Here is a 15228-nt window from a genome sequence, read left to right on the forward strand (position 1 = left end):
TAAACCAGCAGCTTATTTAAACACATAAGATGTCTAAATATTACCGGTGCATAGGAAGCAATCAACTTTAAAGGTAAACCAATGTAAACAACAAGAAAAAGTGCATTGGAAGCCACAAAAGAACAAGTGCAGGGAAGCAATCACTTTTACCAGCTTGACGAAAATTTTATCATTTCCTTTCATTCAGTGAAAGCAGCTGCATAAATTAAAACGCCTGGTCCAACTCAACTTTCCTCTCTCCAGCCTTCATTGGAGAACTTTTCTCTTCTCTTCAACTACCTTTTCATACTCCTCTAGTGTCTTCTCCTACAAACAGGAAATACAAACAGCGCACCATTCAGAATCAATGTTTATTTCCTCACACAAATAATGTCTCTAGCTCGTAATCTTCACCGCTCGTAAGACAGAGGGAGAAGAGTGCACAGAAAAATTAAAAAACATACGAGTAGCAAAATATACAAAGAAAATGTCATCAACCAGGTACCTTATCCTCCCCAACTTCCTTATCCTCAAACAATACACATAAGGCATACATGAGACCAATCTTCACTGAACCACTTAAACGCTTGTCCTTTTGAGGGTCATAGTTCTTAAGACCAATCTGAAGTTCCACTATCTCAGTGCTAAGCATTACTGCATCTTCTCTTCTACCAGGCCAACAACCATTGCAACACTACACAAACACCATAGCACATTTCAGCTCTGTCGGTAACTTTTGGAACATCTACAACTCCGCATTGCAACATCATTTCAGCTTCCAATACAACTCAGCTCAAGCTATCACTTGCTTGGCAGCAACATCATCTTTGCAGCTTATTTCTAAAGCAACCCATTCATTCAAAGCATCATCATACTATGTACATCAACCAATCTCAATTGCAACAAGATAATACAAACCAAAACCATCAGCATCCAGATATAAGTTCAAAATGAGATAGTAAATTTAAATTTCATAAAAATTAAATCAATAATATGGGTAATAAAGATGCAGGCATGCTAATCACGGACCTAAAGATTGATTTTCAATTAGGTTTAAAGATGGATTGATTTCTGGATTTTTAGCTCAGAAAACCCTAGAATTTTTTGTTCAAAATTTTCGAGATTTTAATCTCAATAGACAAATAAAGGTCAAGCGATTACAGATCTGTATTCTGATCAAGCATTGAGTAAGAATTTCTACATGAAATAGGTAAAATTTGGTTTTGAAATCGTCTAGATAATAATCACATATGGATTTAAATGAAAAAGAAGAAATAAAACTTATCTTTTTCGTTTGTTTTTGACAGTCGAATCTTCAGATTCAGTTGTTGGTTATCTTTTAATCAACTCTTTTTCATCGTCTAAATCTTGAGATTCAGTTACTGATTTTACTTCAAGAACTTTTCATTGATTTGCACTCATAGTCGATTAAGGATTTTCTACTGAAGAACTTTCAAACTAGAGTTTGCTGCCGAAGATCTCTCTCACTCTCTCAACAAAAAAATTTGTTGTGAACATTTTGGTTTGATAGAGGGAGATGATTAGACGGAGAGATAGAGATGAAGAATGAACTGATGAGGTAGATTTTGTGAAAAAAATATATCTAGGGTTTTATGATTGAGAGGGAATCTCGAGAAAATATCAAAGGTAGAGATATTAGTTTAGAAATAGACGTTGTAGATGGATGGCTAGAAACCGTGGGCCCAGAAAACCCCAAGTGTGACCACCCTTGATGTGACCAAGCGTGTGAATAGCACGCTCGAAAAATTAGCATGTTACAATTCGTAACGGCAGCCACATGTTATGAATTATGAAAAAATTCGTAACGGCTTGTGCTTGTTACAACTAGGTTGTAACGGCTTTTTGTAACAGGAAAATTCGTAACGGATGCTGGGCCGTTACGAATTTTTGTTGCGAATCCTTAAAAATGGTGTAGTGGAAGTATGGAGCTACAACGACAACATCATCCTTCCTCTTGAGGTTAGTAATATTTGACTTGAACTGTTTCATTACCTAACGTATCTTTCAAGTCGTGCATATTGAAAACATAACTGCGAAGCTGTGTATGATACTCTAGTTATACATAGTATTAAGGAATACAATACGAGGTTTACTACTTAACCATTAAACTTTTTATACAAGACATCGACATAATCATATGAATGCTATCGTGATTATGTATGGGTATGAGTGAAGATTTCATCCTAGGAAACAATGTTTTTACATTCGTTTAAAGGAAGTAAGTTCATAAACTTGTTTTGTGAATCGAAATGGAAATCACTATGCTTATTGTTATTGTCATTCATTGCAAATCTATTTTGAATTACCGATATGTGTGATTAGTATAACCGCTCATAAACTTGTTTATGTATCTTGGTAAAACTATTCACAAGGCCTGACTTATGTATTGGTATGACTATTATTAGTGAAACCGATCTTAAGTAATCACTCAAGATGGTATGATCGATACCTTGAAAATAACAACTTTTATCTAGTCATTGGGGAACCGATCCTAGTAAGAGGTGCAATAAATTTGAAAGAAGTGAATCGATCCTTGTAAGAGGTGCAACACGTTTTTAGATGTTAGGGGAACGGATTCTATGAGCATGTGCAACAAGTTTGTAATTATTGTGGGAATCGATCCTATGGACATGTGCACCAAATACAAGTAGTTACCATAAATATGTGGGAACCGATCCTAGTAAGAGGTGCAACAAGGGGGAATCGATCTTATGACTAGGTAGACCGGCCACAAGAAGTCCCAACCCAATCCGAGCACGTTTTGTGTTTTTAACACAAAAAATTATCCAAAAATATATTTTCGAATTTTCTATTATTCTAAAAATATTAGAGATACCGAAAATATATTTGGTTAATGTGGAAACGTAAAAGGATGTCGACATACTTCGAACATGTGTAATAACTCTTATCATTAATTTTTTAAAGATATATTCCTTAATAGCTAAAGGAGAATCCCAGGACCGAAATAAATTAAGAATCTTTTAATTAAGGTTTCTTGGTTTTTATATCCTATTTTTTTCCAGCAATTAAATGCATACCGTTAGAAAATAATAATTAATAATGTGCATTTACTGATTATATATTTTTTTATTGGGATTTCGGTCAATATTTTGACAGCACATTTCCAGGAGTTATGAAAACCGAATTTTCCTTTATTGCATATCTTTGAGAATATTCGGTTTTGGAAATTCCTTGGTGTCCAAACTTCCTTTGTCTATAAATATTGAAGTTTGCATTTCTAGCAAACTAATCCTCAGAGCCATCAAAACTACCTCAGTTATGTTGTTACTGGTGGAGCCGCCTATCCGAGAGGAGAATAACCTAATTAGGAGAAATCTCTTAAGGCCGCTCGATTTAAAGATTTCTTTGGGATTGAGAAGCTCTATTAGTGCCGTTGGTGGGAAACTAGATAATTGCGGCTTATTATTAGTTTTCGATTGATTTGATTGACTAACAGTTGTTAAACTTTGAGTGCACCTAGTTTGTTTATGCTTGAGAATCTTCTCTTCTGATATAAGATTCACTCAAACTAGATCAAAGTTTCGACGGGGATCTTTAGACTGTTTGTAGATCTAAAGACGTCTTGTGATAATTCAACGTTAACAGACTTCGTTCTGTGTGTGATTGATTACAAGAGATTCAATTTTATTGTGCGCACGTGTTTATTTAAGATCAAAGAAGATTTGAAGACAAGAAGACCTTTTGGGTTCATAATCTTTGGTGTGCACAATACTTGATTCGGATGGAAAGGGATCCAACTATAACCTTGTGATAATCATGATTGATTAGTTGGGTAGATAGGCATCAATACACTTCTTCGTTATTAATAGTATTGATTGCATAAGTCTAACAATTACTTTGGTAGTTGTTGAGAGATTGATCTAAGGACCTGGCAAAGGAGTTTATTGGTTAAACAGAAGAGCCTTTGTCAAACTCATATCACGTTGTTCGAAAAGAGTTGTTACCGAACAGATTTGTTGTTCCTTTACTGTTTGGAATATGAACCAAAGGAATTGTTCCAAGTGCGTGACTTATTACAAGTTGGAGACGCAGGGATACTGAGGAAACTAGGTGAACTATAGGTTTAGTTGTTTGGTCTCAACTATACGGAGTTGGTATAATTTTGAATAGAGGCTTAATTCTGAGAGTATTCAATTCTGGACTAGGTCCCGGGATTTTTCTGCATTTGCGGTTTCCTCGTTAACAAAATCTTGCTGTGTGTTTTACTTTTTTATTTCCGTAATTATAATTGTTTTATTATAATTAGAAGTAAAATACACAAACGTTAATTCCTATTTTACTTGATAAGTAATCCTATAGAGTTTGGTTAAGTTTGAACCTATTATCAAGTAAACATATTTCGTTGTTGTATTGTCTCGATCTCGTATCTATAGACGATCACATGAAGTGTGAACCGATTAGTTTTATGTATCGACTCAGTCCATAGACAATCACTTTCGGAGAAAGGACTTATAGGTGGAAAAGTTTTAGATTGAGGTATATTTGGGTACCCTCGTCTTTTCAATTTGTATCAGAACAGGCAAACACGAAAAGATATAACAATATGTGTTTGATGCGATCCAACGTATAAGACATGAGTCTAAGTAAATTTAAGAGAGAGAGAAAACTAAAGAAAGACTCAGTTAACGTATCACAAGACGTTGAAAGTTTTGATTTTAAGAAATGTTTAAAAGGGGCTTCTTCTGATTATAATTCTGAATGTTCTCAAGATGAGATTAAGTTAACTCTTGTATTCATAATCAATGATTCAGACTCTGAAAGAAATATTCTTAATAACGAGAAAAACATTGATTCATCGAACGTGGAAACATTTGATCAAAAAGAATTAAGCGAAAATTTTCTCTCATTTTCAACTGAACTAATTCTTGCATTAGAAAGAAAAAGAAAGCTTCTAGACGATATAAATTATATGCAAGCTATTAATGATCAACTTGTTATTGATCTCGAATCCTCGAAGTATGAATTTGTTTCTTTAAAAAGAGAATCTTCATTAGAGTTTCATTCTCTGAAAGAAAGGCTAAACAATTGCCTTGAGGAAGCAAAGAAAACTGATTCTAAATATATATACAAAATCTTGAGGAAAAAGAAAGTGCTAGTCTTTCTCAAGTGGAACTTTTAGAGAAATATCGTGATGCTGCTCTTGAAAATTATAAATGTTGAAAGAGAAACTTGATGATTATGATACAAGGATTAACGCTCAACAAAAGAGTGAAGAGAAAGGAGGTGAAAATCTCTCACGAGAAATACGTCTTGAGGCTGATCTAGCTAGTGCTCTTCATAAAATCAAGACGTTAGAAGAATAAAATTTGGACATTAAAAAGTTCAATGTTAGCTCAAACAATTTAATCTCAATGTTAGAAGCAAGTAGAAATCATCGTGATACACGAGGATTGGGCTATAAGGGAATTATATGCTTCAAATACTAGCAAAGAGGTAAAATTTGTTAAATATACAAATTCTTCTCAACCAAAGGGTTTCACTGATATTAAAGATGCTCATATTTCTTGTAAAGAAGCAAAGCCAATCAAGCCTAAGAATTATGTTCAATCATTCTCTTCAAGTACGACAATCAAAGAGAACACTTCTGCTAATGTCAAGGAAGCAACAAAGTTGAAAAAAGATAAGAAGAAGAAGAGGAAGAAGAAAAATCGTCGAGCTCCAATGCAAGAGGATCCACAAAAAGGTAATATTAAAACTCACACTTCGTATGTTACTAAGCATTGTCGTTATTGTGGTAATAAAGGGCATGTGGAATGGGGATGCAATATTCGTAAGATAAAAGATACACTTTCTTTTGTATCAAATGAATTGGCTAAGATTTCTCCCCAAAGGAACTCAGATAGGTATTTTCCTAAGTTTAGGAAAAAGAATTATTATAATGATAGTTCAAATTTTGCAAAGCGCTTGACAAGGTCATTTCCAAAAATACCCAATTATAGAAAGGATGGTGACTTTTTAAATGCAAAAACAAGATCTGATGTTACAAATTGGAGAAAGGGTGCTTCGCAAAATATTCAAAAGGACAATGATCCTAATGGTATGAAGGAGAAAGATGCTCCTACGAAACCCAACTCTAAATGGGTCTCGAAGTCTTCCATAGCCAAGAGGGACCAAAAGTTAGTCACAAGAATGACTCTCAGCTGTTAATTGTTCGTGACAATAATTACATGAGTATTCTTGAAAGACTGAAGCAAGACATCATGTCTGAAATCTCTTGTTCTAGTGAACGCATCACAAGTCAAAGAAGAATAACAAGAGAAAACAAACCAAGCAAGAGGTCAAAAATGATGATTCTGTCTTAGTCACTTGTGACAAACATGCCACAAGGATCAACTCAACACTACCTAGTTGTGTTGGGATATGCAAGCTCACCTTTGTGCTCAATCTTACGAAGGGTGAGGAAGCACGTGAAACTGAGCACATGATCTCTCAATTTTTATATGACTAATTAACATCTTTTGGGAGATTTCTCTTCTTCTATATACTCATCCTTCTCTATCTATTTTTGAGCTTTTGATAGAAACGGTAATTTTTAGTTTATGATATTGATATCTACTGATCATATGTGTGTAGCTCTTGTTTTTACGGTTAAAGTCTTATATATTGGCTCACTTCCTTATGGATTTTGTTTGGTAGATCCGTAAACCCATGAATGGTGATTTGATATTTGATCAATTACATAGTTTATATGTATGTTTATGGGATGTTTGATTTCAGTTTTATTACCTTGATATTCGATCTCATAATGTGTGAACCCTTATGGTTTGGGTGACTTTTTGATTTAGCGGGATTAAGTTCTAGCCCATGTTGGTAGGCTTTATCAAAGGATCATGAGGGGTTCCTGTAGAAACAATATGTGAAAAATTCACAATATGTTGAATCTTTAGTTTAGCATAAAAGCATATGTGTTTTGAGGTTTCAACTTTTGCATCGCAAAGTTAAAACCGGTTTTCAACCTTTCTATGGAAAAGTTTGCTCTTTGTTGTTGTTCTTTTGTTTTGGTGGGAGGATGACAACATCAATGGGGGAGATTTCTAAATGAACTTGCGCTTAATTACATATCTTAAGGGGAGAAGAGGATGCAGAATTTGAGGTAAAAATCTTGTTAGTTAATTGTTTTCCTGTTTAAGAAATGCGTGATTTTATTTTATATCTTTATTGCTTTTGCTTAACAAAATTTCGGTACAATTGATGTTTATTCCATTATTTGTGCATGGATATTTGAGTGTGATTCAATTTTTTAGGTTAAGAAAAACTATTGCTATCTTTCGTTATTGTTTGATATCAATTGTTTAGGCTTACAAAATTTCGGTGTAATTGCGGTCCGATAATGTCTATGTTTGTTTAAATTGCTTCCGGTTAAGATAAATGATTATGCAAGTTAATTTATTTGGTTTGTGTAGATTATTTATGGCTTAACAAAAGTGTTTCTGGATAATTCGTTTAGTCCAAGTGATTTCCGGATAAGAGAAACTAAGTTTTACGGATCTTATTTAGACTTATCAAAAGTGGAGGTTTCAGTTATTTAAGTCCAACCGAATTCCTTAATAAAAATTACTAGTTAACTAACCTAGTATTTGTCTTGTTTAAAAGTGAAAGGTCTAAGTTATTATTGAGAATAATTAGATCCTGATGAGAAAAATAAAGTTAATTCTAACCTTTATTTTGGTCTTATCGAACAAGCGATTGTATTTGTACAATAGGTTTAGAAAAAAGAACTAAGGCGATTAGTCGACTTGGTGCTTGTTAAACTATTAGGGAAAATTTCTTCGGGCAATTGTTTCCTAGATAACATGTTAAAACCAAATTACTTGTAGTTTCGGTTTTGATAGTGGTTATCTAAAATGGTGTGTAAAACCCTCTTGCTCAACTCTTATAAGTTTGCAAATTCTCTTTGTGAGATTTGTAAGATCCTTTCGGTTTGTTCTTTATTTTTCGTGTCTTTGTCATTTTGTGACAAAAATGGAGAGAAATATATGGAGTAAACAAGTGATATTAAAAGTGATATTGAATTTGATTTGGTATCACTAAGGGAAAGGACATTTGTGCTAAAACTTTTTTATCTAACGAAAAGAGTGAAAGAATAGACTAAAGGGGAGTCACATACCATATGATATGTAGTTATGAGGAACTACATTGAAATAACAAAGACGTGCAGACTGAAAATCTACCTATCTCACTTTTAGGGGGAGTATTAGCTTTGTTATTGTGATGTCAGCAGCGGCATTTAAAGATTGAATCTAATGAAGCTATTGTGCTAGTAAACTTGGAATCAAGCGTATATGTATAATGAATTCTTGTAATTTGTTTATCCATATATTGTAAGAGTTTTTCCACTAAAATTGACAAAGAGGGAGATTGTTAGAGCACAGCTCGGCTGAACCCACCAAGCGTTGATATGTCAAGTTTGGTTGTCATATTAGTGAATCAAAAATCATTTAAAGAGTCCCTTGATTAAATGCTAGAGTCAACTTCGTATAGGTTAGCTTGAAAGTATTAGGATATGATACTTACAAGTATTACGTGAGGACTTGAAGAATGTGAAGAAGTATGGAGCTACAACGACAACATCATCCTTCCTCTTGAGGTTAGTAATATTTGACTTGAACTGTTTCATTCCCTAACGTATCTTTCAAATTATGCATATTGAAAACGAAACTTTGAATCTGTGTATGATACTCTAGTTAGACATAGTATTAAGGTATACAATACGAGGTTTATTGCTTAACCATTAAACTTTGTATAAAAGACATCGACATAATCATATGAATGCTATTGTGATTATGTATGGGTATGAGTGAATATTTCATCCTCGAAACAATGTTTTTACATTCGTTTAAAGGAAGTAAGTTCATAAACTTGTTTTCTGAATCGAAAGGGAAATCGCTAGGATTATTGGTATTGTCATTCATTGCGAATCTATTTTGAATTACCAATGTGTAATTAGTATAACCGCTCATAAACTTATTTATGTATCTTGGTAAAACTATTCACAAGGCCTGGCTTATGTATTGGTATGACTTTTATTAGTGAAACCGATCTTAAGTAATCACTCAAGATGGTATGATCGATGTCTTGTAAATAACAACTTTTATCTAGTCATTGGTGAACCGAATCTAGTAAGAGGTGAAAAAATTTGCAAGAGGGGAATCGATCATTGTAAGAGGTGCCACACGTTTTTTAGATGTCGGTGGAGTGGATCCTATGAACATGTGCAACAAGTTTGTAATTATTGGGGGAACCGATCCTATGGACATGTGCAACAAATAAAAGTAGTTACCATAAATATGTGGAACCTATCCTAGTAAGAGGTGCAACATGGGGGAACCGATCCGATGACTAGGTAGACCGGCCACAAGAAGTCCCAAGCCAATCCGAGCACGTTATGTGTTTTTAACACAAAAAATTATCCAAAAATATATTTTCGAATTTCCTATTATCCTAGAAATATTAGAGATACCGAAAATATATTTGGTTAATGTGGAAACGTAAAAGGATGTCGACATACTATGAACATGTGCAATAACATTTATCATTAATTGTTCAAAAATATGCCTTAATAGCTAGAGGAGAATCCCAGGATCGAAATAAATTGAGAATATTTTAATTAAGGTTTCTTGGTTTTTATATGCTATTTAATTTCCAGCAATTAAATGCATATCTTTAGAAAATAATAATTAGTAATGTGCATTTACTGATTATAGATTTTTCTATTGGGATTTCGTCCAATATTTGGAGTGTGCATTTCCAGGAGTTATGAAAACCGAATTTGCCTTTATTTTATATCTTTGAGAATATTTGGTTTTGCAAATTCCTTGGTATCCAAACTTCTTTTGTCTATAAATATTAAAGTTTTCATTTCTAGCAAACTAATCCTCAGAGCTAGCAAAACTACCTCAGTTGTGTAGTTACTGGTGGAGCCTCCTATCAGAGAGGAGAGTACCCTAATTAGGAGAAATCTCTTACGGCCGCTCGGTTAAAGACTTATTTGGGATTGAGAAGCTCTATTAGTACCGTTGGTGGGAAACTAGATAATTGCGGTTTATTATTAGTTTTCGATTGATTTGATTGACTAATGGTTGTTGAACTTTGATTGCACCTAGTTTGTTTATGCTTGAGAATCTTCTCTTCTGATATAAGATTCACTCAAACTAGATCGAAGTTTCGACGAGGATCTTTAGACTATTTGTAGATCTAAAGATGTCTTATGATAATCCAACGTTAACAGACTCCGTTCTGTGTGTGATTGATCACAAGAGATTCAAGTTGATTGTGTGCATGTGTTTATTAAAGATCGAAGAAGATTGGAAGACTAGAAGACTTTTTTGTTTCATAATCTTTGGTGTGCACAATACTTGATTCGACTGGAAATGGATCCAACTATAATCAGTTTATCTTTGTGATAATCGTGGTTGATTAGGTGAGTATATCAGCATCAATACACTTCTTTGTGATTAATAGCATTGATTGCATAAGTCTAACAATTACTTTGGTAGTTGTTGAGAAATTGATCTAAGGACCCGACAAAGGAGTTTATTGGTTAAACGGAAGAGACTTTGTCAAACTCATAGCACGTTGTTCGAAAAGAGTTTTTACCGAACATATTTGTTGTTCCTTTACTGTTTGGAATACGAACCAAAGGGATTGTTCCAAGTGCGTGACTTATTACAAGTTGGAGGCGCAGGGATACTGAGGAAACTAGGTGAACTATAGGTTTAGTTGTTTGGTCTCAAATATACGAAGTTGGTTTAATTTTGTATAGCGGCTTAATTCCGAGAGTACTCAATTCTGGACTAGGTCCCGAGGTTTTCCTGCATTTGCGGTTTCCTCGTTAAAAAATTCTTGCTGTGTTTTTTACTTTTCTATTTCCGCGGTTATAATTGTTTTATTATAATTAGAAGTAAAATACACAAAAGTTAATTCCTATTTTACTTGATAAGTAATCCTATAGAGTTTGGTTAAGTCCGAACCTATTATCAAGTAAACATACTTCATTGTTGTATTGTCTCGATCTCGTATCTATAGATGATCACATGAAGTGTGAACTCATTAGCTGTATTGTCTCAACTCAATCCATAGACAATCACTTTTGGAGATTCGGAGAAAGGACTTATAGGTAGAAATTTTTTAGATTGAGATATATTTGGGTACCCTCGTCTTTTCAAGTTATATCAATCTACGAGTAACTGTTATTGAATTTGATTTACATATATATCTTAAACTGTATGTGCTTGGATATTGTCAATTGCGAAAAATCAATTTGTGTTTGAAGGTTGATTAGCTTTATATGCATTTGTGTGTCTATGAATAAGGGAAACTTTGGCCAGTAAGCACACTATTTCTTTAAGAAGTAAAAAACTTCTCAACAAATTAATACTCCCTTCGTCCCAAATTAATTGGGCTAGTTGTAGTTTTCACAATTATTAAGAAAAGGTGGAAATGGGAGTATATTTAAGTATTATTATTTTTATAATTATACCCATATGGATAATAACTTGTAAAACTCATAAATGATCTGTTAAACTATGCAACGGTTTTTCGTAAACCTTATACCGCTGAAAAACATTTTAAAACATCTGCATAATAAATATAAACATGACTATCAAATAATACATATTTCTTATAGTAGCAATAATCAACTACAAGGATAGTTTTAGAGATATCTCCTTGATTAGTGAAATAACTCAATTATTTATACCCATATGGATAATAACTAGTAAACTCAGAAATGATCTCTTAAACTATGCAACGGTTTTTCGTAAACCTTATACCGTTGAAAAACATTTTAAAACATCTACATAATAAATATAAACATGACTATCAAATAATTCATATTTCTTATAGTAGCAATAATCAACTACAAGGATAGTTTTAGAGATATCTCCTTGATTAGTGAAATAACTCAATTATTTATGAGACAGAATTTAAAACCAAATAGCTCAATTAATTTGGTACGGAGGGAGTAGTACGCAATTATTTTGTAAAACCTTAGAAATTGTTTTTTTTTCTTTTTTCTAAGTCCAAAAATTTGTTAAAAAATAAAAAAGACACATAAAAAAAACTCTTAAGAGAAATAAATTCTAAAAGAAAAGAAAATGAAGTCATCCTAAAAAGTATTTCATACAAGGTACATGTTCTAGGCATAAAAGTAACCATGAAACAAGAGTAAGGCACATGTTTGAGCTTAGCAGCTATTTGGAAAGAAGCGGCATGCAAGCTTGTACCCAAAAAATAACTAGAGGGATAGTTACTGATCAGTGTTTGGCTTTTTCGAGTGCTTTTATTCCTAAAAAATATGATATTGACGGCCTTGGGGGAATCATATATTACGCAGCAAGATATTGGATAAATCCAGCTATAACAGTGAGCCAAGCACAGGCTTCAGCTCTCCTCTCATACCAACCCATTTTCATACCATGAAACAACAAGACAATCTGGAAGACTTGAGTCATTACTTAAAGCTTCGAATCATCCATTTGTATCTCTTAAAGTTCTTAGTCCCACACTGATCAGTAGGCAGGATTATTTTTTTTTTAAATACCACCAGCAACAAAGTATCTATCGAGCAATCATATGAAAAGCACGATGTGGAAAGGGTTTCCATAATTGTCAGATATTCTGACGGAAACGTGCCCATATGAGATCATTTTTTTTTTGCTCCGAGTTTTTTTTTATAGCTAATCTCTATGCTTATAAAGTTGAATTTGTGATACACATGCCTTGTTATTTTGTTTTTTTTCAATCAGACCACCAACAAGACAAGAAATGACTTACTATAATGTTTTTTTACTTGATCACTCCATTGGGTTTGGTGTGGTATTATAGTCATCAATGTAGAGATACTGAGTTTGTTCAGCTTAACCTGTACCACCATACTGCACAAGCGTCGAAACCTTTTCGGTTCTTTCAATCTATTGCAAAACTTATGGGTGAACCCGTCCAGACTTTTACCGAGTGGAGGACTTTTCTAGTATTCGCCCGAACTCGTTAAAGCCCATCCAGGTGATTCAACTCTTGTTAATTCCATATGCTCACGAGGGCCATGCCTGCAACACCAAAAATATTAGTACCTCTAGATTCAGCAATAGCAGCTGAACACATGAAAGATCTGCAAGTAGAGGTAGAGGCAAAACCAAAACAATGTTAGCTAGCCTGTTTTTGCCGTAGTTCAAGCTCTTATGGTTAGGCATCTTTGCGCTTGGGGCAATGCCGCAGCTAATGAGGTAATAACCGAGGCGCGTCAATTGCTGGTTGAAAACTATTTCCAAACCCCCTCCTCGGCCTTAGGGCCGTCGAGAAGGGCTCCCTCTAAACAAGGGTAAAGCCCTACAAATCTTGAAACTAAACATTCAGCGACCTGCTGACCTAGTGATGAGATTGAGGATGATCTTTATAAACTAATGTTAGTTTGATGTAATGTTCACTGCAAAGATGCACTCCGAGACTGGGAATCAACAACATCCTGTCGCATCCTTACCAAAACTAAACCGAGATTAACATTGGGTCTATTAAGTAAAAGTTTTTAATATGGATACCAATTCTTGTGAAAAGTGTTAAATAGTACCACATCGCCTAGGGCAACCTAGGATCCATGCTTAATAAGCCATGGACAATCCTAACCTTGTAAGCCAATTTTCGAGGTTAGTTAGGCCCATGGATTTCTAACATGGTATCAGAGCCAGGCCCCTCTCAACGCTACCCGTGCGTCCTTGGTTTCCGTACCACTCCTTGTCCCCGCCAGTGTGCGTCCGTGGTTTCCGTACCACTCCTTGTCCCCGCCAGTGTGTGTCCGTGGCTTCCGTGCCACTCCGTCAGTATAGCCCTAGTCGTTGAGGGGGGGTGTTAAATAGTACCACATCGCCTAGGGCAACCTAGGATCCATGCTTAATAAACCATGGACAATCCTAACCTTGCAAGTCGGTTTTCGAGGTTAGTTAGGCCCATGGATTTCTAACAAAAAGAAACTTCTAGTTTATTCATATAAAGATGACTGCAGCATATAAATAACTAGATGAAGTTGACAAAATTCTTGATCGGTAAAGAATTTGATGGTACTGCGTACAGAAAACTTCCGTTTTTTTTTTATCGGTAAAGAATTCGATGCTGGCGAGACTCAAATCACATTAGGTCACTGGTATCATCACCTAATGCCTTTATCACTGTACTACAGTGACACCGGCTACATAAAACTTCTGTTGCTAGTCAAATGAACACTGTAAGACATTTTGGTTTCCCAACATCATTGAGCCTGAGCTGATTTTGTGCCATGACTTCCATACTTATTGGATTCTCAAAACTTAAATCTAGTATTATGTTTGTTGGGGCACAACTGCTCTATAAAAACCTCTGTACATATATGTCCTATAGAGAGGTGTTCTATCTAAAGGGTATTAGTGCTGCGTGCAAACTTAGGCCGGGAGAGGCTCAAGTCATAATCATTAATCAACATTCTTAACAATGGAACTGCAAAAATCTCATGGCGCACTGGGAGTCAGCTGATTATGCAGATAAGATAACTGAGAGATGGTATCTCTTCAGTTCAGTTCACCTACATCAAAAGAGATGCCATGGCTTTGGCACATTCTCTAGCTCAGTTTAGTGGAACAGAAATTTGAGCATCCAACTCACGAGCCAGTGTTTGGCAAAAGCAGTTTAAATATTTAGTCCCGCATTTTCTATGTAGTAAGTCGTATTGAGAACTTCAACTTACAAAAAGAGAAGCTGGAAGAAAAAAAGAAAGATTGGGAGTCTGTCAGACAACCGCACGACCATCACAGCAGGCCAAAGCCAAGCTGAAAACGATCATCTACAGCCACGAGGACTACATCATAGGCCTGTGCACCATTAATCCATCCACTAAAAAATGACAATTGAAAGCAAAGCCAGTGAGTGGACGAACAATATCTTCTTTTCTTAAATGTTAAAATTTTGGCCTACTGCAAAGGCCTGACGGACCCCTACCAAAAACTAATTAAACTTTTTTTGCCTGGGTTTGATATTGGTTGCCGCATCCTGCAACTTTTGAATCCTGGAGTGTTCGAACATAACTGGCAACGGCCCTTTGCCGAGCTTGTTGTTTGCAATTGTAAGACGGTACCAAAATCGAACATGAAATTGGAGTAATTCAGGTCAGGCATAGGTGAGAATATAGTCAGGTTTGGCATGGCTAGCTAGTTTCTGAATCCGGTGAGAATATCAGACACGACG

General features: G+C 34.9%; 1 pseudogene; it reads left to right on the forward strand.

Moving 5' to 3' along the window:
- The first annotated feature begins 13209 nt into the window (after positions 1 to 13209).
- LOC113362291 lies at positions 13210 to 13340 on the forward strand (annotated as a pseudogene).
- The last annotated feature ends 1888 nt before the right edge of the window (positions 13341 to 15228 follow it).

The sequence above is a fragment of the Papaver somniferum genome, chromosome 3 (assembly GCF_003573695.1).
Source record: "Papaver somniferum cultivar HN1 chromosome 3, ASM357369v1, whole genome shotgun sequence".
In the NCBI taxonomy this organism is placed as follows: domain Eukaryota; kingdom Viridiplantae; phylum Streptophyta; class Magnoliopsida; order Ranunculales; family Papaveraceae; genus Papaver; species Papaver somniferum.